Source organism: Schistocerca cancellata, chromosome 2 (genome assembly GCF_023864275.1).
Source record: "Schistocerca cancellata isolate TAMUIC-IGC-003103 chromosome 2, iqSchCanc2.1, whole genome shotgun sequence".
NCBI lineage: Eukaryota > Metazoa > Arthropoda > Insecta > Orthoptera > Acrididae > Schistocerca > Schistocerca cancellata.
Genome location: NC_064627.1, coordinates 520702364 through 520726327, shown reverse-complemented (window position 1 = coordinate 520726327; position 23964 = coordinate 520702364). Strand labels below are relative to the sequence as shown.

Here is a 23964-nt window from a genome sequence, read left to right as displayed (position 1 = left end):
ACTTGACTGAGAAGTAGCGGCTCCGGTCTCCATATCCGCATTCAGTGACGCCTGTGGGCTGAGGATGACACGGCGTCCCGTCGGTTCTTTATATATTCTGTTTATATATTCTTTTAAGAGTGTTATCATAAGAAGGCAAGTTAAGCAGTTTGGAGCTGTGGATTATTTAATGCGGTTTTCTGTAACATTATCGTAGATGACACACAATCACGAGAATCCCCCTCCCTCCACTGTCTCACTATCTGATACGTCACCGAACAGTTCCTCTACTGAATGCAGCAAATATCGCTGAAAGATCTGATATATTTAGCGATATATTTAGCGTTACGAAACGCAATAAGGGTGCCACACCGTTGTCACGAAAATGACCCCCAAACCTAGATTCCACTTCCTCCATACTTCAAAAATGGTTCAAATGGCTCCGAGCACTGTGGGACTTAACTGCTGAGGTCATCAGTCCCCTAGAACTTAGAACTACTTAAACCTAACCAGCCTAAGGATGTCACACACATCCATGCCCGAGGCAAGATTCGAACCTGCGAACGTAGCGGTAGCACAGTTCCAGACTATAGCGGCTAGAACCGCTCGGCCACCCCGGCCGGCCTCCACACTTCACTGTTAGCACTGAACATGTTGGCATTCGTCAAATGCAAAATAATCCAACGAGTTGTCACAGGTCGTGGGGTAATTCATCACTCCAAATCACTAGTTTCCAGTCATCCAATGTCACTCTTTATACCACCTCAAGCTTCGCTTCGCATTGACTACAGATATATGTGGTTTATAAGAAACTGGTCGTTAATCGTACCCGATGTTTTATTTCCCTATGCAAATTCATTGTGCTACATGGGCTGCCGGTAGCTCTTTGGAACTAACAAGTGATTCCTTGGGCTGATTACCTGTGATCCCAACCATCCATCGCAGTGCTCAACAGTTACCTCCCGCCAGTACATGACGTCTGCCTTGTCACGGTTTAGATGTGGTTGTTCCTGTGCGTTTCCACTTCACAGTCAATAACAGTCGATTTGGGCGGCTTTAGAAAGGTTAAAATGTTCCGGATGGCGCAGAAGGTACCTTATGTTTGTTCAGGTATACCATATCCACGAGATGCCACCCATTCATGCAGAGATTCATTGGACCTATTATATAACAAAGTAGTTAACTTCTACGTTTGACCTTCTGCTCAGTATATTGCCAGACGTTTTCTTTGGGATTCAGATCGTGCGATATGGAGAGCCCGTCCACATGCCATACGATGCATGTGTGTTCGTCCAACCTGCAAACTGTGCTCGGCCGTCGTGTCCTTGGACAATCGGTGTGGTCACAGAATACTTATCATGAAGGTGTGGAGGAAAGGTTACCGAGAATAAACATCGTAGGTCATGTTCTAGGTAATATGAATGAGTCACCAAAAGTCACGGTACTAAAATAACACCAGTTCGTCACAGAACCATCTTTGGCCTGAAATGCACCGAACACACATTAACGCTTCATTGGATCGTCGGTCATCCTGATACCTAGCACCATACCAGAACTGGCGTAAGGGTGATTCGTTGGGCCACTCTGTATGTCTCTAGCCAACTGACGTATAGTTTTTGTGTTGTTTAGCGAACAGAGGACGTCCAGCTTTATCTCTCGTTGTGAGCAATGGTCTTTTATGTTCCCCACTGCAGACGTTCAATTTTCCTTCGCAGTGTTCACTTGAAAACTGGTTGAGAAGCACGTATGTCCGCATAAAGCAGCATTTCCAGACTGGTGTGAAATCTGTTGTCATTGTAAAGGCTTGACACTCCTCTCTCGTCGGTTATGAGTTGTTTACAACCACTTTTGTATCCCCTGATACATGGCTGCGAGTTGTAGACCATATCGTGAAAAGAGATTAGACAGCCCCGTTAAAATACCAACCAATCGAACACCAGTATGCTCATGAGCACGTCCATACATGGTAGTTGCATTCTACTATTATCACCACCTCAAGTGCGACCAAAGTGCTGTTTTAAAGAAGGACTAATATTTTGTCCGGAGAGCTCATGAAAATAGAAATTCAAATAGAAATGGGGGACAGTCAAGGAGACTCTCGCTCGCCGTTAACTATGTGAGCGACAATATCTCGTATTTGTTGTCGTTCCGCAGTTAATATTCGCAAACGTGTAGCACGCTGTCGCCTAAGTGGTAGTTGAGGTGCGTGTGTATCTCGTGAAAACTGTTGGGCGACTTTCATGGCTCATGCAGTATAAGCTTCGCACTACGTAGAATTGTGAAGTGTCGGCAGACGTGCCAACACTGTTTTGTTGGAGGAGACCGAAATGCACGCTATAAACTCACGCAGGCTGGCGTGAGGTCTGAAACAGAATACGTAATGAATGCTATAAAGAAAAGTACGTAGCTTCTGGAATACGTAACTTTAATCCACATTTGTAGAACATCTCTCGTTACTGTACAGGCTTTATAATCACAATATCAATTGGTAATGGCGCCTTGCTAGGTCGTAGCAAAAGTAGCTGAAGGCTATGCTAACTATCGTCTCGGCCAATGAGAGCGTAATTCTCAGTGAACCATGGCTAGCAACGTCGGCTGTACAACTGGGGCGAGTGGTCGTACGTGTCTCTAGACCTGCCGTGTGGTGGCGCTCGGACTGCAATTACTGACAGTGGCGACACGCGGGTCCGTCGTATACTAGCGGACCGCGGCCGATTTAAAGGCTACCACCTAGCAAGTGTTGTGTCTGGCGGTGACACCACAAATTGTTACACCAGTTGTTACAGTACTTATATGATATGTTAACGTCTGTGATATTCCTCTACACTTTTTTACATATTTATGGTCTACAACTGCCATTAGATTACAAAAAATGTATCTACTCATCATCTGTCTGGACATTTATAATTAGATTAATTAACACTACTGTGTTTAAAAATTTTGTTGTGCACAAATACTTCTAATTTATTTAAGAAGAATATTATATTAAAAGTGAGTCATAGCCATATCGACATATTAACGTAGACCGCCTCCCTGGAGTAAAATCTGCATTGTAACTGCTTCAAGTGTACAATAGTGCACAAAATTAAAGCAACAGACAGAAATTCTGTAAGGTTGTGCTTAGATTATCTCAAAATAGTACAAACAGGTGACAATAAAGTAGAAACAATGCATAAACGCAGAATTTAAACATCTTCAACATGCATAATAAAGCTAAAACTCCTTCCGAACAGGCCATGAACGCCCAAAGGTACTGACAGGCCGCCATGTCATCCTCAGCCCACAGGCGTCACTGGATGCGAATATGGAGGGGCATGGGGTCAGCACACCGCTCTACAAGCCATATGTCAGTTTCCGAGACGGGAGCCGCTACTTCTCAGTCAGGTAGCGCCTGTTTGTTGTTTTGCCGCACAAAGGCTGAGTGCACCCTGCTTGCCAACAGCGCTCGGCAGACCGGATGGTCACCCATCCAAGTGCAAGCCCAGCCCGACAGCGCTTAACTTCGGTGATCTGACGGGAACCGGTGTTACCACTACGGCAAGGGAGTTGGCTCAACATGCATAATGCCAAACAAAAATGTTCTTCGTTTTTTCCAACTAAACACATTTTCATACATGATTAATGTGCTCACTATGGGCATGACCAACTCTGGCAGCAGTACAGGCCTGATATCGTCGGAGCTTGCTTTGAATGATGTCGTCAATATCATGTCGAGGCAATAACGTCTTGCAGACCTGCTCACGAGACTTGAAGGGTGGCTGGTGGATGCTGACGTGATGAAACCCGCCTTCCTAGTGCATCCCAGATATGCTGCATGGGATTCAACTCAGAAGAGCGAGCAGACGACGCCATACGAGTAAGGTCATCCGTTTCCAAGAAAACATCAACCACCTGTGCACTATGAGGTTGAGCATTATCGTCCGTCAGTACTAAGTCTGGGCCCACAGCACCTCACAACAACCGCATGTGACAGGTCAAGGTCTCGTCACGATACCTGACAGAAGATAAACCCTGCCCATTCACCCGTACAATTTCATGACGAGTTATTCATATGATCAACATAATGCTTGCCCGCAACATTAGAGGTCCTCCTAGATATCGTTCTACGAGGGCTGTTCAGAAAGTAAACTCCGATTGATCGCGAAATGGGAACCACAGTGAAAATTAGAAATGTTTTATTTTTAACAGTTAGCTACACCATCCAGCTACTTCTCTACGTAGTTGCCGTTCTGACTAAGACATTTGTCGTAGCGTTGTACCAACTTTCCAATACCCTCATCATAAAAGACAGCCGCCAGTGCTTTCCGCCAATTCTCTACGCTGGCCTACAGCTCGTTTTCTGTGCCAAAATGTTGTATTCATAGCCAGCGGTTCATGTGAGCAGAAATGAAACGCAGGGGGAGTCAATTACGGGCTGTATTGTGGGTAGTCAAACATTTCCAATTGAAAACGATGCAGGAGCATCTTCATTGCCCCTTCAGAATGCGGCTGAGAATATTGCCTTGTAGAAGAAACTGCACGACAGTTATGTAATGTTGGCTGTATAGCTTCAGGCGAAATTTCTCACCAGGTCCTCGTACTTGGCGGAAGACACTATTCTCTAGACAACTTTACGCGATCACTGTGAGCTCAGAAATGAGAGGAGTGACGTGATGCTATCTAGGGTCATACTAGAGACACTGCCCAACACATCTGTGCAAAGCTTTATCGGATTATCATAGTCGTTTCCATTTCGCGATCAATCGGAGCTTACTTTCTGAACAGCCCTCGTATTTCCACAAGGTTTGGGCCCCGAAATCGTTTTTCATGTTCTCTCCAGAAGAGAATCCATCGAGACTCACTCTACAGGCAAATCGGGTCTCATCTGGGAAAAGGACATTGGCCCAGTGTTCGCCGCCGGCCGGTGTGGCCGTGCGGTTCTAAGCGCTTCAGTTTGGAACCGCGTGACCGCTACGGTCGCAGGTTCGAATCCTGCCTCGGGCATGGACGTGTGTGATAGGTTAGTTAGGTTTAAGTAGTTCTAAGTTCTAGGGGACTGATGACCTCAGTAGTTAACTCCCATAGTGCTCAGAGCCATTTGAAGCCCAGTGTGCGACTGCCCGCGTGCATTATTGCCGACTCCACCTCGTGAAGACTCCGCTGTGAAGACTTGTCAAACCAGGCCAACCATGACAAAGGTCCCTCTGGTGAAAGCTTCTGCACACCGTTTGTCTCGATACAACACGTCCAGCGGATGCTGCGGAATCAGATGCTAGTTACTGGGCTGGTACCGTCGTGCTTTTATAGCCAAATAATGGCCTCTCTGATGTGGTCGGCCCCGCCGTGGTCTTCGGGGTACAGTTTCGGTCTCTATAATCCGTTACCATATCCGAGAAACAACACAACGATTCACAATAAGCCATCGGGCCACATCAATTTGCGACTGTCCTGCATCCATTCTTCCTATGGCCCTCAGCCGCAGAGAGTCTGGCAGGAGTCTTCTCTGTAACATACTGCACAGTCTGTGACCGTGTACACAGCAATCGTGGACGTGGAACTACCCGGAAAATGCTGCTGTGTTTTGTAGGTGCCCTGACGTCACCGTTCTCATGGTTATCGGTTTAGCGGAATGCCATCTTCCATCCAGAACTCGATCGGACGGATATACACTCCTGGAAATTGAAATAAGAACACCGTGAATTCATTGTCCCAGGAAGGGGAAACTTTATTGACACATTCCTGGGGTCAGATACATCACATGATCACACTGACAGAACCACAGGCACATAGACACAGGCAACAGAGCATGCACAATATCGGCACTAGTACAGTGTATATCCACCTTTCGCAGCAATGCAGGCTGCTATTCTCCCATGGAGACTATCGTAGAGATGCTGGATGTAGTCCTGAGGAACGGCTTGCCATGCCATTTCCTCCTGGCGCCTCAGTTGGACCAGCGTTCGTGCTGGGCGTGCAGACCGCGTGAGACGACGCTTCATCCAGTCCCAAACATGCTCAATGGGGGACAGATCCGGAGATCCTGCTGGCCAGGGTAGTTGACTTACACCTTCTAGAGCACGTTGGGTGGCACGGGATACATGCGGACGTGCATTGTCCTGTTGGAACAGCAAGTTCCCTTGCCGGTCTAGGAATGGTAGAACGATGGGTTCGATGACGGTTTGGATGTACCGTGCACTATTCAGTGTCCCCTCGACGATCACCAGTGGTGTACGGCCAGTGTAGGAGATCGCTCCTCACACCATGATGCCGGGTGTTGGCCCTGTGTGCCTCGGTCGTATGCAGTCCTGATTGTGGCGCCCACCTGCACGGCGCCAAACACGCATACGACCATCATTGGCACCAAGGCAGAAGCGACTCTCATCGCTGAAGACGACACGTCTCCATTCGTCCCTCCATTCACGCCTGTCGCGACACCACTGGAGGCGGGCTGCACGATGTTGGGGCGTGAGCGGAAGACGGCCTAACGGTGTGCGGGACCGTAGCCCAGCTTCATGGAGACGGTTTCGAATGGTCTTCGCCAATACCCCAGGAGCAACAGTGTCCCTAATTTGCTGGGAAGTGGCGGTGCGGTCCCCTACGGCAGTGCGTAGGATCCTACGGTCTTGGCGTGCATCCGTGCGTCGCTGCGGTCCGGTCCCAGGTCGACGGGCACGTGCACCTTCCGCCGACCACTGGCGACAACATCGATGTACTGTGGAGACCTCACGCCCCACGTGTTGAGCAATTCGGCGGTACGTCCACCCGGCCTCCAGCATGCCCACTATACGCCCTCGCTCAAAGTCCGTCAACTGCACATACGGCTCACGTCCACGCTGTCGCGGCATGCTACCATTGTTAAAGAGTGCGATGGAGCTCCGTATGCCACGCAAACTGGCTGACACTGACGGCGGCGGTGCACAAATGCTGCGCAGCTAGCGCCATTCGACGGCCAACACCGCGGTTCCTGGTGTGTCCGCTGTGCCGTGCGTGTGATCATTGCTTGTACAGCCCTCTCGCAGTGTCCGGAGCTAGTATGGTGGGTCTGACACACCGGTGTCAATGTGTTCTTTTTTCCATTTCCAGGAGTGTATGTCGACAGTTTGTATGATTGTATAATGAATTAGACACAGGATGGGAATATAGCAGTTTTTTTCTTTTAATTTTGGATACCAGTTTACTTCTGTCTAGGTTAACTCTGTGCAAAAAGTATTCTTTTCTTTAACTGCCTGCTCAATTATCGCCACCGCTACACAAAATCCTTTATCACTCAGTTGTGTCTTAAAACACCAAATTAAATTTGTGTTACACAGTTAAAATACTTCTTTTAACTCCACCAGTCACACTACACAATGCTTCTTTTGCCGAATTTCGTAACCACACACCATAACGGACCTTCACTCCAACTCTCAACTCTCGTCCCATTGGCTTAAAAGCGAAGCTTACATTTTTCCCTAACTGTGCATCAGTCAGTTTACCTTGATTGTTACATCATAAATATTGTACGTAAAAATTAAAATACATTATTGCATTGCTGAACATTTCATATCTGGATGACATGAATGGTACCAACAAAAGTGTCATTTCACTAAATCGTTTCAGGTAAATGCCGGGATGGTTCCTGTGAAAAGGAACAGTCGACTTCCATCGGCATCCTTCCGTAATCCGATGGGACAGATGACCTTGCTGTTCGATCCCCTCCCCCGAATCAACCAACCAAACAATGAAGCCACAAAGGTAAAAGAATACACACTAGAAATAAAGCTAGCACATACGGAGAGTATTTACCCAGGAGAGATAAATACGTGAAGGACTCTTAAGTCTCAGATGACAACCGTTGATTAAGAGGATGTTTATTTAATCCCATGAAAAACTAAGTTAACTGAACTAGAGCGTCCACAAATTATGAACGTGTAATAAAATGGAGATTTCCTTATGGGAAATTGTCCGTGCCACGAACATATTTGAGCCGTGGCGGAGTTCTGGCGTCTGTTTGGAATTGCTGGCGCCACTAGCTCGATCTTTGCTCGAGGTTGTGATGGGGACTGGGCATGTTGTGGCGTGGCGAGTTGGGCAGTGGTAACGGAGAGAGGAGGACGGTGTGAGAGGTCCGCCCGGCGAGTAAGGCGAGCACATGCGCAAGCGTCTCTGAGACTGATTCCGGCGAATGGAGGCTGTGCATATTTGTGGGCCGATTTGAATCCGTGGCTCAATTAAAGCGCCAAGTGTTAATGGCTGGTGTCCGTGGCTACATCGCTGCCCTGCAGCTTTTGCACCGTGGATTCCGCACGATTTTTTGAACTGTCGGTTTGCTCGGAGGATATTAAAATAGTATGTGAGGTCGTTGATGCAAATACATATACCCTCTTACTGGATGGCGACCCATCATTTATGTTGAGATGATTGGTCGTGTGTCGCACCACACGTCTGCTATTAAACGTTTTATTGCAGTCGTAGTTTTCCGGTCGGCGAAATTGTAAGTGGCATGCAGTCTGCATTGTTGCTGTTACTGCAAGCTCCTTGGCCTTGCTGATTTCTCTAGTCTTCACTACTGGTTAGAGAAATCATCTTACAGTGAAACGAGGTGCTACAGCATGTGCAGGGATCAAGGCGAATGCTATGGTATCACCTGGCCAGGAGATGCTAGACTTTTTGTGGTGGGTCTTGTGCGCCATCAACAGGCTCGAAACAAGGTCAGTGTTGTGTGAGTCTGATGAGACTTCCTAATACGGAGTGCAGCACGCGACAATTTGTTCCGGCGTTATCGCTTGATACTACTGTTTTTATGTGTCTGGCTTGCGGCTAATAGCAAGCCGTGGGTCGTTGATTCTCTCTCTCTCTCTCTCTCTCTCTCTCTCTCTCTCTCTCTCTCTCTCTCTCCCCGTTCACTGCTATAAGTGTCCTACAGTGACGTCTTACACTCCTTTATCGGAACGTGGTTACTGATTTTACGCATGTCTGCTGGTCGTGGGAGACTGTATTTGATATCCTCGTTCAGACTGATGATTTACAATATAGAGAGCATAGCGCGTAATGGTGTACCATTAAAGCGGTGAGTGGGGGACTAGTAGTTATGTGTCCTGATGTCCTGTGGCGATGGGTGACCAGAGGTTCATTAGCTGTTAGCTGTGGTCAAATTGTTATTTTGGGGTAGTTCTCGTCGACGAGAATGAATTGATTAAAATTGTCCTTGAGCGTTCTAAGGTGGAAACTTGTGAACACAAAAGCCAAGTTTTGACATTAATTATTAAATTACGTATGTGTTACCACATGATTAATCTTTCGAGTATGGAAGATCTACCTGTCCTGCATTCGGTATCTTTGCAGCTGCTGCTGTTACCGCTGAAGGCCTGACTGTTTTCAATTTGGTAATTGTACTTAACTCAAGCTGTTATTAAAGAAGTCTGGCTGTTTCCTACTTGGTGATTTTACTCAGCTGAAGTTCTTATTATTGGAGGCCTGCCTGTTTGTGGTAATTTTAACTGAGGCTGGGGTTTACATAAGTGTGCGATTCCACCCTTTTGCTTTTACCCATGACGTCATCAGTGTGGTGGAAATGGCTATTCCTAAGCGTCTCGAATATGGAAGATAGTGAGAACTATGAGTGAACTGACACATGAGGGGACTGAATAATACAGTATTTTTTTCCTGTGAGTTGATACATGGAAATTGCCGCTGTTTCTAAAAAGTTTCTGAAAACCGATCATCGGTTTTTATTTAGGACAACCACAGCTGACGATAGTAAAACAGCAATACTACATCCAAAACTATGAAAATTTGAATCGGTCATTTCCCTTCACGTATATAGGCCAACCACAACTGTTGATACCAAAACACCAACACCTACAACTACGATAGATAAAACCAACACAATAACTTCTCAAAAATTCAGAAATCAAAAATACCTACATAAATTAAAACCCATTCAATACACCATAAATACAAAAGCTCGATAAGAATAGACAAAAAAAAATTACTTACCACCAACAAATTCTGGCGTTGCAAACTAGGTCCGCCATCCCAAACACACACACACACACACACACACACACACACACACACACACACACACACACACACACACACACGCCGACTCTGCCACATGTGTGCGAAGAATACGAAGGAATTCTGGTCAACTTCACGTTCTAGTGACAAATACACTTCACAATCTCAGCTGTCAGTTCAAATAACTGGAGGATTTTAATAACGCACAACATGTCTTGCCCTATCTCCGACTGAAACATAGCACAGTTACATTTCATCGTCATATCCATACCTAACAACAGAAGCTGCACAATAAATTAATCGTCTTACCGCACCATAAACAACAAACCAATAATACCTAACGAAAACAAACACATCAACAAAAGAAAATTAATTGATAACTCAGTGAAAAATCTTGCAAACCTTACGTCCCGAACTAAAAACTTTGCCAGCGATTTCTCACATCCACCACCAGAGCTCAAATGAACCCATTACAACACCGGAGGGCACCATCAGACTCAACAACACGACATCTATAAACACTCCACGCCGTAATGACGTCACACACCACAGCAACCTTACGTGATTGGTCAGAGCAGACGGGTGGAATCGGACGCTTCCATTGACATCAATCGTTTTATCCCAGGGTAGGACTTGCAATCTCCGTCCTCACTTATTCGCTGGAATACAGTAACGTATTCTTTCCAAATGACTCGTATTCTACAGGGTGTTTCAAAAATGACCGGTACATTTGAAACGGCAATAAAAACTAAACGAGCAGCGATAGAAATACACCGTTTGTTGCAATATGCTTGGGACAACAGTACATTTTCAGGCAGACAAACTTTCGAAATTACAGTAGTTACAATTTTCAACAACAGATAGCGCTGCGGTCTGGGAAACTCTATAGTACGATATTTTCCACATATCCACCATGCGTAGCAATAATATGGCGTAGTCTCTGAATGAAATTACCCGAAACCTTTGACAACGTGTCTGGCGGAATGGCTTCACATGCAGATGAGATGTACTGCTTCAGCTGTTCAATTGTTTCTGGATTCTGGCGGTACACCTGGTCTTTCAAGTGTCCCCACAGAAAGAAGTCACAGGGGTTCATGTCTGGCAAATAGGGAGGCCAATCCACGCCGCCTCATGTATGTTTCGGATAGCCCAAAGCAATCACACGATCATCGAAATATTCATTCAGGAAATTAAAGACGTCGGCCGTGCGATGTGGCCGGTCACCATCTTGCATAAACCACGAGGTGTTCGCAGTGTCGTCTAAGGCAGTGTGTACCGCCACAAATTCACAAAGAATGTCCAGATAGCGTGATGCAGTAATCGTTTCGGATCTGAAAAATGGGCCAATGATTCCTTTGGAAGAAATGGCGGCCCAGACCAGTACTTTTTGAGGATGCAGGGACGATGGGACTGCAACATGGGGCTTTTCGGTTCTCCATATGCGCCACTTCTGTTTATTGACGAAGCCGTCCAGGTAAAAATAAGCTTCGTCAGTAAACCAAATGCTGCCCACATGCATATCGCCGTCATCAATCCTGTGCACTATATCGTTAGCGAATGTCTCTCGTGCAGCAATGGTAGCGGCGCTGAGGGGTTGCCGCATTTGAATTTTGTATGGATAGAGGTGTAAACTCTGGCGCATGAGACGATACGTGGACGTTGGCGTCATTTGGACCGCAGCTGCAACATGGCGAACGGAAACCCGAGGCCGCTGTTGGATCACCTGCTGCACTAGCTGCGCGTTGCCCTCTGTGGTTGCCGTACGCGGTCGCCCTACCTTTCCAGCTCGTTCATCCGTCACGTTCCCAGTCCGTTGAAATTTTTCAAGCAGATCATTTATTGTATCGCTTTTCGGTCCTTTGGTTACATTAAACCTCCGTTGAAAACTTCGTCTTGTTGCAACAACACTGTGTTCTAGGCGGTGGAATTCCAACACCAGAAAAATCCTCTGTTCTAAGGAATAAACCATGTTGTCTGCAGCACACTTGCACGTTGTGAACAGCACACGCTTACAGCAGAAAGACGACGTACAGAATGACGCACCCACAGACTGCGTTGCCTTCTATATCTTTCACATCACTTGCAGCGCCATCTGTTGTTGAAAATTGTAACTACTGTAATTTCGAAAGTTTGTCGGCCTGAAAATGTACTGTTGTCCCAAGCATATTGCAACAAACGGTGTATTTCTATCGCTGCTCGTTTAGTTTTTATTGCCGTTTCAAATATACCGGTCATTTTTTAAACACCCTGTATAACCTGCGTATAGTATGACTACTGCCAGGACTACAGAAAGAGAACAATCATCTCAATGATTGGACAGACAGTTCATAAACGTTGTGAAGAAAAAAAAAATGGTACGAGGTAGTTTGGAACACTGCTCGGCTGCTTGGCAGTGCAGCGCCATGACCAAATTCCCACGACGCCGTTGCTGATTAGAGCAGCTCTTTATTGCACTTGTTGTTCGTGGAACGTTCAATGTTTCTATTTTGCTTCTTTTCACAGTTCAAACCTTCTTTCATTTTTCATGTTTGATCTGAGTTCAGTTTTTTACGGGCTATCCACTGGACCATCTTGCTACTAAATCTGAGGAGGGTGCTATACGGAGTTTCCCTTGTGAGTAGGAAGACCATCGTGTTCGGCGTATAGCTCTCTCGGATCGTACTGCATCTGCAACAGGAATCTAAGCACCAGTTGGCACCACAATGTCACAGTGAACTGTCACAACTCGGTTACTTCAACGACAGCTCCGAGTCAGTCGCCCCGTAGCGTGCATTCCACTGACCCAAACTACCACTTATTGTGACGTCAGTGTTGTCAAGCGACAGGTCATTGAAGGCCAGGATGGAGGCATGTTTTGTTTTCTGATGAAAGCTGCTTCTGCCTCGATGACAGTGATGGTCGGCTGTTGGTTAGGAGGAAGTCAGTTGAGGACATGCTTCAAGTCTGTGTGGGTGCTAGACACACTTTATCTACACATGAAGTTGTGGTCTGGGGTGAGATTTCGTATGTCAGCAGGAGCACTCTCTTGACTATCCTATGCACTCAGACTGCAAAATTGCACGTCAGTCTCTGATTCTAGCTGTTGTGCTGCCAATCATGAAAATCATTCCATGGGTGGTTTCCGATAGGTTATCAGTCGCCCACATACCGGTGTCGTAACCCAACAAGCTCTACAGAGTGTCGACAAGATGTCTTGGTCTTCTCGATCACCAGATTTGTCTGTGATCGAACACATATGGGACAACTCTAGCGACATCCACAACCAGCATTAGCCGGCCCAGTACTGACCGACCTAGTGAAACAGGTATGGAATTTCATCCCACAACCTGATATCCAGAATCTGTGCGACACAATGCACGCACGTTTGTATCCTTCCATTTAACTTTCTGGAGGCTACACCGGTAATTAATGTACCAGCATTACACATTTGTAGCGGCTTATCTCATGCTTAGATTGACCTGTGATGTTGCAGTATTAATCGGTCAAATAAGTTACTAAACAAATGTAGTCCAGAAATTTCATTACTCCACATTATTTTTTGGTACTGCAATTTTAGTCCATGACTGTGTGTGTCCACGCAACGGTCGCTTCGTGAAGACAACCGACCGCTGTGTAGGATCACGGGGTCGCGCCAACGTATGTAGTGAAGAGTTGGCGCTGTTTGTTTTACCGTTGTATTTAGCACTAAGGCCTGCAACGTGTCTAATTCCATTCCTTTACTGTTGAAACTGTTTTGGAGCTTTTAAGCTTGTATGACCTCTCCGTATATCCTAGCGCAGTAATTTTAGACACAGCTAATAAACACGGTGCCATATGTGGAGACACTTGTCTGAGGCTGTAACAGGTTTCTGAGTTATTAAACCCGCTGATGATGTATCCAGCATTGCAAGGCGAAACGTTAGGCAGAGATTTAAGCCTTGGACCACAGCCCTATGTCTGTAAAACAGAACTAATCTGTATGAAAATACAGGCAGTAAAAGGCTACATTCAGTGAGAAGTGAACTGTGTTAAGCATATGTCGAGAAATAGCATTCCAACAGCCGTTGTTCGAGAACAGTGAAGCGCGATTTACTCAATCAATATTTTTCAATTTCCTATGCCATCAATGTATCTATTTTTGTCGAGAATAAAATAGAATGAACGATACTTTGTTACAAGAAGTTCAGTATTGCAGATAAATATTTGTTAGTTTTCTTTATGTTGTTGATATCACTGAATTATTTGATGTCAGCTAAGAAACTCGGCGTTGCCCGAGTCAGAAAGTATGGCATCGGAGGAGGCACGGTTAGCGTTCTAGACTGAGCTGCATACAGACGTATATCTCATTAAGGATATCATGAATGCAGTTACCCCTTTAGTACGGTAGTTTGATCGCTGTGCACAGCAGTGGGTGAGTGTGGTAGGGAAAAATCCATGAAATATGGAGCAATGAATTCTCTTAGATAAAGCTAAATATCATATGACTTCCCAAGTTCACAGCATATGTAAAAACTTTTTTTTTTTCGTCAAGCACGATGCTTTGTAAGGGTAATACAGTGATAGATTCCTCAACGTGTTTCATCCAAAGTATGGTGGGTACAAGTGCGTGAAGATGGTTGGCAGATATCTCAGTGTAATTCGTGATATGGAGCACTTAATTCTTTTCGATAAGGCCACACTGTCAATGACTTTTGAACTCTACGTTACCGGCCGCTGTGGTCGAGCGGTTATAGGCACTTCAGTCCGGAACCAAGCGGCTGCTACCGTCGCAGGTTTGAATCCTGCCTCGGGCATGGATGTGTGTGATGTCCTTAGGTTAGTTAGGTTTAAGTAGTTCTAAGTCCAGGGGACTGAAGACCTCAGATGTCAAGTCCCATAGTGCTTATAGCCATTTGAACCTTTTTTGAACGCTACCTCATTGGTGAATATAACCATGGTGTTCCACCCACACTGCCATTAACTTTACATTACACACACATATTTAACCGTCCGGCCTTTTCTTGTTTAATAATAGCTAGTAAATGAAGCTGGAAAGCAGTGGAAATTACTGTATTACATTAGGCATTTACCTTTCGTTGCATATACTTCAGTATAATGTCTTATATTCACAATACTTGCTTACAGATTATGGTTGCAGTTTCCTTGTTTGACGAATAAGGGAAAAGCTTATCGAAAATTGTTGTAGTGTAGCGTTAGATTATTCATTTGTTAGTTACGAGTATTTTTTTGGTTTTCTTCTATGTGTGTCCGCTGATCGTCGGTGAAGTGTGATTGACGAAAACGCGCTGAGAGATTATAAAATGAGCTGTCTGGTATTACATGCAGTTATTAAAGTGTGAATGGCGAAACCTTGTAAACATCGTATTATATCTGAGGACTGACAGAATATACCATTTTCACATATACGGTAAAGTTCATAGGGTAGCATTCATCTCACGCTAAGTGAGGAGAACCCTACGTCATCGTGACGTAACGATATGTCATCGTAAATCGACTTCATGAGTACGTGTATCGATCATCGTTCTTTGCAGTTGTACCACAGTGGATTCACTGATAACGTGAAAGCTAAATGTAAATAGACGTGTACAAACGAAGTGACAGCAATTGTGTCGTATGCTCATCACAGTTGAATTACATATTACGCTGTAATCTCAACAATTATGGATGTTATTGTGTGTTTCTTGATCTAATGAATGTCTGAACGAAGGAACCATAACCACAAGGATAGTCAAAAACAAGCGAGTAGTCATAAAAAAAAAACATTCTATCGCAGAAAGACATCTGTTGCACAGTACCAGAACATGCTACAGTTAATTTAAGTTTTTAAAAATAAACATTTGCCAGTAAAAAATTAAAACAACAAAATCTTCATTTTGTACTTTTTGTTACAGTTTCTAAGAAATGACGATACACTTACATAAACCCAGTTTTAACATGCATTTGTAATAGAACCTCTTTTCACTATAATGTATTGCTGTTAAAAAGTAGATTAACACTTCCAGTGGCACTTGCAAATAAAACTCTCAGATCAAAACATTTGTACCAGTTAACGAATGGCTTAATATTTCATAACATTATTTAAATATTATAGGTGGCAGAAAAAATATTATCCAAAATGAAATAACGCCACAATACATGTTAAAGACTAGTAGTTTATTTTTATTTATTTATTTATTGTTCCGTGGGACACAATTAAGGAGAAGTCTCCATGGTCATGGAACGAGTCAATACATGAAATTATAACACGATATTAGAAACAGATAAAATGAAATATAAAAAAAAAACATATTCAGGTGACAAGTCGTAAGTTTAAATGAAGAAAATCAACAATGTAACACTGGAAATTGCTTAATTTTTTAGCTCTTCCAGGAGCTCCTCGACAGAATAGAAGGAGTGAGCCATGAGGAAACTCTTCAGTTTAGACTTAAAAGAGTTTGGGCTACTGCTAAGATTTTTAAGTTCTTGTGGTAGCTTATTAGAAATGGATGCAGCAGAATACTGCACTCCTTTCTGCACAAGAGTCTAGGAAGCGCATTCTACATGCAGATTTGATTTCTGCCTAGTATTAACTGAGTGAAAGCTGCTAATTCTTGGGAATAGGCTAATATTGCTAACAACAAACGACATTAAAGAAAATATATACTGTGAGGGCAATGTCAGAATTCACAGATTTTTGAATAGGGGTCGACAAGAGGTTCTCGAACTTACACCACATTTAGCTCGAACAGCCCGTTTTTGAGCCAAAAATACCCTTTTTGAATCAGAACAATTACCCCAAAAAATAATACCATACGACATAAGCGTATGAAAATATGCGAAGTAGACTACTTTTCGTGTTGAAGTGTCACTTATTTCAGATACTGTTCTAATGGTAAATAAAGCAGCATTTAGCTTCTGAACAAGATCCTGGACGTGGGCTTTCCACAACAGCTTACTATCTATCTGAACGCCTAGGAATGTGAACTGTTCCGTCTCGCTTATAATATGCTCATTCTGTCTGATCAAAATATCGGTTCTTGTTGAATTGTGAGTTAGAAACTGTAAAAACTGAGTCTTACTGTGATTTAGCATGAAATTATTTTCCACAAGCCACAAACTTATTTCATGAACTACATTATTTGATACTGTTTCAGTATTACACACAAGATCCTTCACTATCAAGCTGGTGTCATCAGCAAACAGAAATATTTTTGAATCATCTTTAATACTAGAAGGCATATCATTTATATAAATAAGAAACAGCAGTGGCCCCAGCACCGACCCTTGGGGAACGCCCCACGTAAGAGTGCCCCATTGAGACTGAACATCACTACCACTCTCAATATTGCGGAGAATTACCCTCTGCTTTCTGTTCTTAAAGTAAGAGGCGAACCAATTGTAAGCTACTCCCCTTACTCCATAATGGTCCAACTTCTGCAGCAATATTTTGTGGTCAACACAGTCAAAAGCCTTCGTTAAATCAAAGAAAACACCTAGCGCTCGCAACCTTTTATTTAATCCGTCCAAAACCTCACAGAGAAAAGAGAATATAGCATTTTCAGTTGTTAAACCATTTCTAAAACCAAACTGAACTTTGACAGCAAATTATGTGAATTTAAATGCTCCAGTAACCTTGTATATACAACCTTCTCGATAACTTTAGCAAACACCGATGGCATAGAAATAGGTCTAAAATTGTCAACATTATCAATGTCTCCCTTTTTATAAAGTGGCTTCACTACCGAGTACTTTAATCGGTCAGGAAACCGACCACTTCTAAAAGAAAAGTTACAGATATGGCTGAGAACTGGGCTATCATACATAGAACAATACTTCAGTATTCGGCTAGATACCCCGTCATATCCATGAGAGTTCTTGGTCTTTAGTGATTTAATTATTAACTCAATCTCCCTCTTGTCAGTATCATGGAGGAGCATTTCAGGTAACAGTCTCGGAACACTTTTTTCTAAGAGCGCTATATGATTCCCTGTTGGGACTAGGTTTCTATTTAGTTCACCTGCTATATTCAGGAAGTGATTATTAAATACTGTACATATAAGCGACTTATCAGTAACACGGACATTCCCACTACGCACTGATTCTATATCCTCGACCTGTCTCTGCAGACCAGCAACTTCCATTACGACTGACCATATGATTTTAATTTTATCCTGAGACTTAGCTATTCTGTCTGCATACCATATACTTTTTGCCTTCCTAATAACATTTTTAAGCACCTTACAATACTGAAACTTCCTGGCAGATTAAAACTGTGTGCCCGACCTAGACTCGAACTCGGGACCTTTGCCTTTCGCGGGCAAGTGCTCTACCAACTAAGCTACCGAAGCACGACTCACGACCGGTACTCACAGCTTTACTTCTGCCAGTACCTCGTCTCCTACCTTCCAAACTTTACAGAAGCTCTCCTGCGAACCTTGCAGAACTAGCACTCCTGAAAGAAAGGATATTGCGGAGACATGGCTTAGCCACAGCCTGGGGGATGTTTCCAGAATGAGAATTTCACTCTGCAGCGGAGTGTGCGCTGATATGAAACTTCCTGGCAGATTAAAACTGTGTGCCCGACCGAGACTCGAACTCGGGACCTTTGCCTTTCGCGGGCAAGTGCTCTACCAACTGAGCTACCGAAGCACGACTCACGACCGGTACTCACAGCTATACTTCTGCCAGTACCTCGTCTACCGAAGCACGACTCACGACCGGTAAAGCTGTGAGTACCGGTCGTGAGTCGTGCTTCGGTAGCTCAGTTGGTAGAGCACTTGCCCGCGAAAGGCAAAGGTCCCGAGTTCGAGTCTCGGTCGGGCACACAGTTTTAATCTGCCAGGAAGTTTCATATCAGCGCACACTCCGCTGCACAGTGAAATTCTCATTCTGGAAACATCCCCCAGGCTGTGGCTAAGCCATGTCTCCGCAATATCCTTTCTTTCAGGAGTGCTAGTTCTGCAAGGTTCGCAGGAGAGCTTCTGTAAAGTTTGGAAGGTAGGAGACGAGGTACTGGCAGAAGTAAAGCTGTGAGTACCGGTCGTGAGTCGTGCTTCGGTAGCTCAGTTGGTAGAGCACTTGCCCGCGAAAGTCAAAGGTCCCGAGTTCGAGTCTCGGTCGGGCACACAGTTTTAATCTGCCAGGAAGTTTCATATCAGCGCACACTCCGCTGCAGAGTGAAATTCTCATTCTGGACCTTACAATACTGTTTGTAAAGGGCTGCTGCATTTAGATTTTGACTGTTTCCAACGTTTTGATATAATTGCCACTTTGTTCTACAAGATATTCTTATCCCTCTAGTCAGCCACCCAGGCTGCCTGTTTGTGCTAGTACCCTGTATTAAACGTTCTAACGGAAAGCAACTTTCAAAGAGCATGAGAAAAGTCTTGAGAAAAGCATTATATTTATCATCTACTGTATCAGCGCTATAAACATCTTGCCACCCTTGTTCCTTTATAAGGTTTACAAAGGTCTCTACAGCAACTGGATCAGCTTTCCTGAACAGCTGATGACTATATTTAACACGTGTTGCAGCATAAAAATCTTTTAAAGTTAAAATTTGCGCATCATGATCTGAAAGGCCATTCACCTTTTTGCTAACAGAATGCCCTTCTAGTAATGAGGAATGAAAAAAATGTTGTCTATGGTTGTTCTACTGTTCCCTTGCACTCTCGTTGGAAAGAATGCGGTTTGCATAAGATTATATGAATTAAAGAGGTCTACCAGCATCCTCTTCCTTGCACAATCACATATACAATTAATATTGAAGTCACCACATATAACTAACTTTTTGTATTTCCTATAAAGTGAACCAAGAACCTCCTCTAGCTTTAGCAAAAATGTTGTGAAATCGGAGGCTGGGGATCTATAAATAACAACAGTTACAAGTTTAGCTCCGTTAAATTTAACCACACCTGCACAACATTCAAACACCTTTTCAGTGCAGTACTTTGAAACATCAATTGACTCAAATGCGATGCCGTTTTTCACATACATGGCTACTCCCCAACACCGCAAAGAGCTCCTCGAAAAGCAGCCAGCCAACCTGTATCCTGGTAAAGGAAGCCTCTGAATTATCTCCTTATTTTGTTCAGATATACCAATAATTTCAGAGTCAACATCTATAAGCAGTTCCCTAACTTTATCTCTAATACCTTGTATATTTTGATAAAATATACTAATTCCCTCATTACTCGGATAACTAACCTTTGTCAAAAGTGATTCCCTTGTTAGAGAGACTTCCCTTAAGCAGGAATACCTATCAGCTGACTTCAATTTAAAAAAGGTGCAGCTCTAACACCCACTACTGCAGGAATTTTCCCATGAGTGATCCCACCGACCCCACCTATGCTGTCATCTATAAGCTTTGCCAACCTCCCCTTCCCATACCTATTGAGGTGCAGGCCGTGTCTAGTGAAACCCGTCCTGCTGATAGACTCCACCGACATCACTGAAATGTGACCTTTGCTTTCTGTCATCAGCGCACCCCCAAGTCTCATGTTATTACGCCTGACGGCTGTATTAAGATGAGGCCGATCGTGACGCTGAAACAGTTCCACGAAATGCACATTCGTGTTGCCAGTCTGAGTGGCTATCTTTTCCAGGTCACCATCTATGTTATACTCCCCATCCCTATCAATACTATTATCAGCCCCACCCACAATCACTACCTGATCCTCTTTAGTAAAATCCCTACATAACACCCCTATGTTAACTGTCACCTGAGCCAACCCTGCATTAGGCTTCACAATGCTGGTGACCTGCTACTCACTCCCCAGCACTTCCTGCAACTGCTGGCCAACACCTCTGCCATGAGAACTACCTAACAGCAGAACCTTCTTCTTCCTCTTCGACTTTGCAACTGTTCTAGGCACAGTAACTACTGAGGTCTGCCGCATACTTCCTACATCTACAGCCACTAGAGATTCCTCTCTATTAGACTCTGACAGTTGGTCATATCTATTGTAAACACCAATAGTAAAACTATCTGAAAATCTTCTTCTCCTAGCAGATCTCTTGCCAACATCCAGCTCCCATTCCCCAACCCCCTTCTCCCTCCTCATCCTATCTAGCTCCTCCTGTGCGTTTTTCAACTGCACCTGAAGGGCACAGATCTTACGCTCCTGCTCCTCTATCAACTTACTCTTGCTACATAACCTGCAGTTCCAGAAGAGGATCTCACCAGAATGCCCACTGGCTTCCCCACTGCATTCCCCCCAGTGAAAATACTTCGAACAAGTCTCACACCGCAATCCACTACTCACGAACCTACGGCAAAGCCCACACTTCTCACTCATGGTAAAATTCTACTTTTTCTAAGTTCCGCTACTACAATAAGAAGATGTTAAAAACATGACTACAATAATCACAAACTTACTCTACAAGGGAAGTAACTACTATTATTAACAGTATTAATAAACAACAAATGTGAATATAACAAAAGACTAATACAGAAAGAGAATCAAACGTCTAATGACACAGTAACGAAGCTGTAAACAGTACCCAAAAGGTTCTTCTGAAATTATTTCACCAGAAAACACCAAGAACACCGGTTGAAGACTACTAAAGTTCCTAAATAAACCACTATACACAAACAATTTATTAGTACTTAGCTTTCGATGCGCCGCTACAGCTGCAACTGCTCAGCGTGGAATGTAAACACAGGCAAGAGGTTAAGTTGCAGGTCACAACACAAGAAAGGCAGAGGTGAATGAAGAAACCACTAATACGTGACTTATATAGTAAATATTATCACAAAAACCGTTAAAATATGTATCTGAAGCCTAAAAATATATGAAAACTTAGAGAGTGATCTCACACGCAGTCACTCGCTTATGACGTCCACAGCCTGTTTAAATGCTATAGATAATATACACAAGGGTTCCAATAATAGCCAAATTTTTAAGATTATTGCATATCAGGGACATAATATTGCACGAAACAAACGTAGTCTATGGATAAAATCTGTGAAACTTGATAATCCTATAAGATAACTTTTACTGCAGTTCTCAGTCTGCTTGAGATATGACATTGCGTTGTAATCTGAAGTATACGAGCGATTCCAACTGTGGTTGCAAAGTATTATTTTAATATTTAAGTAACCACACTTACGAGAAGCAAGACGAATATAAGACTGTCGAGATGAAATACTGGAGCTGCTGCTGGTTTCATACCTAAACACTGGAATCTCATAAACTCTAATAAAAATTTATTCAGTATCATAAATAGAAAGAATTCACACAGAGTGGTACACGAAGTTAACAAAAATACAGTGATTCTAAGAACAAAGGAAAATATCCCTATACCACGCTTATCTTGCATCATGAATAGTATTATTGCACACAATAGAACACAGATAGACGATAGGTTGAGAAACTGTTATATGTACCGTTATATAATAATGCTGAAATATAAGTTACAGTTCGTAGATGTCATCAAGTGAATAATGAATGAGAGGTGTGAAAGGAACGGGGTCATAATTGAACTTTCCGTAGATAATAAGGTGATAAATGTCAAACATAAGTTTCACAGACTCTGTTGTAATGCCCGTGAGGTAGCGTTCTCGCTTCCCACGCCCGGGTTCCCGGGTTCGATTCCCGGCGGGGTCAGGGATTTTCTCCGCCTCGTGATGACTGGGTGTTGTGTGATGTCCTTAGGTTAGTTAGGTTTAAGTAGTTCTAACTTCTAGGAGACTGATGACCATAGATGTTAAGTCCCATAGTGCTCAGAGCCATTTGAACCATTTTTTTGTTGTAATGCCCCCAAGAAAATGAAAAAAATCTTTACTCAAGATCCTTGTAAGTACATGTTAAAGGGTGGTTAGAACGGTGACTACTGCTGATATTTAACAGCACAAGGTGCCTCAGTCTATGTAGAATGTCTTCCGTGTACAACCTGAAACTAGATTTTAATCGTAGGTGAAATATGGCGTCATCAAAAAGTTATACAGTTGTGGGAACATCTGTGTATGCAGAATATGAAGATAAACTGAATGCCACAAGCGTCTGTGCAACCACGCAATGCAGAACTTAGTGCACATTAAGTCTTGATTTAATTACCTTCTTGAGTGAGAAATATTTTGTTCAGCAGCCATAAATATAGTTGCAGGGATCGGTTTTCACATTAACGTTGACTTAGACTTATTATTTCGTGCAAACAACTTATCCTTCGAACTCTTTCAACATAGCTGCCTCCCAGGTTTACGTCCCCATACACAATGAAACGTTTTCTAAATTGAGTTATCTTTTATTCTTTCGAAAAAGTAAAAAACGTACCTACGTACATACACTTTTCGAAGTGCTCACCGTAGGGCATTGTATTTCTTTCTATTGATCAGTTGTGTAATAGTGGAAACTGAAATTGTGCAGTGCATCTGCATCAGAATCTCCATGGAACAGCTCATCTGTGGCAGTGTAAAGTACTGCTGAGATTGGCCTTTTGTTTTCCTATGCTCAGTGGGGGCTCGTAGGTATCCATTCCGGGTGTTCACAAACTTTTAAATTAAGATAAACATCAGAGTGCGAAATTAATAGCATCTGTCAAATAACATTAATGATTATGAACATATTTATACGACTGCAGCCGTTGTCAATAACCATAACGGTTATTTTTATTATTATTATAGTTATTATAAGAGTTATAATAATAATACTAATAATATGCATAACTTGCCTGAAAAAAAGGAAGAATTCTTTTTCTAAAATTTTGTTGTTTTGTACACAATTAAGTACAGTTTATTGCAAGAACTAAATAATGATTAAGATTTCGCTACTCTCCGTTTAGCATTTTTGTGCTTTCTTTCAGACAAATGTACATCTTAATGAATTAAGTCCCTGACTGAAAATCAGGCATTCTTACGTCGTGCCCACACAACAACTTACGCTTATTACACACTCCTTTGTTAAATTTTCGCATGTAGTCACGCTTATTTGATTTTGTCGCTTTCTCGGACAACGAATCTGTTCTGGAGACCCTTCTTCCTTTGCGGCTAACTTTTCTTGGTAATTTTCTTTTCTGCTAGCGCTTAATACAGGTTCAACAGAGTTC

The 23964-nt window shown here is 43.4% G+C and overlaps 1 pseudogene; it reads right to left on the bottom strand.

Moving 5' to 3' along the window:
- Positions 1-3412: 3412 nt before the first annotated feature.
- Positions 3413-3530, bottom strand: LOC126163878 (5S ribosomal RNA; annotated as a pseudogene).
- Positions 3531-23964: the final 20434 nt, after the last annotated feature.